Below are 463 nucleotides of genomic sequence, written 5' to 3' on the forward strand. Positions count from 1 at the left end.
TACTAAGTAAACGAACTTACTAGTAGCCATTCCTTTGTTTAGGTACACCGATGCCACCGTGACGTCACGTAAAAAAGATCAATGGCCGAAGGCAAGCTTGATTGTTTTTCTTAATGACAACGCCTTTGCCTTCATGCTGATAATAGTGCTTTCATTAATACTATAAAAATATATCTAACGTCGCGCTTGTTAAGTACTGTTGATTTTAAGCAGTTTATACGATTCTGTACAACTAAGGGCGCGTTCGATTGACCCTATTCCGGAATAAGAATACGTAGAGTGATGATTAAAACGGTATGTTTGACGCGCTTCGAAGCAGCAAGGATAATAAAAATATGTTTAAAATAGCATTTTAGCAAATGTTTCACATTTTTAGTTTGAATCTCCGTAAAAGCGAAGGATTCCTAACTTATATTCCATGTATTCCTATTCCGGAATATGGTCAATCGAATTCACCCTAAGA

This window comes from Montipora foliosa, chromosome 12, assembly GCF_036669935.1.
Source record: "Montipora foliosa isolate CH-2021 chromosome 12, ASM3666993v2, whole genome shotgun sequence".
Lineage (NCBI taxonomy): Eukaryota > Metazoa > Cnidaria > Anthozoa > Scleractinia > Acroporidae > Montipora > Montipora foliosa.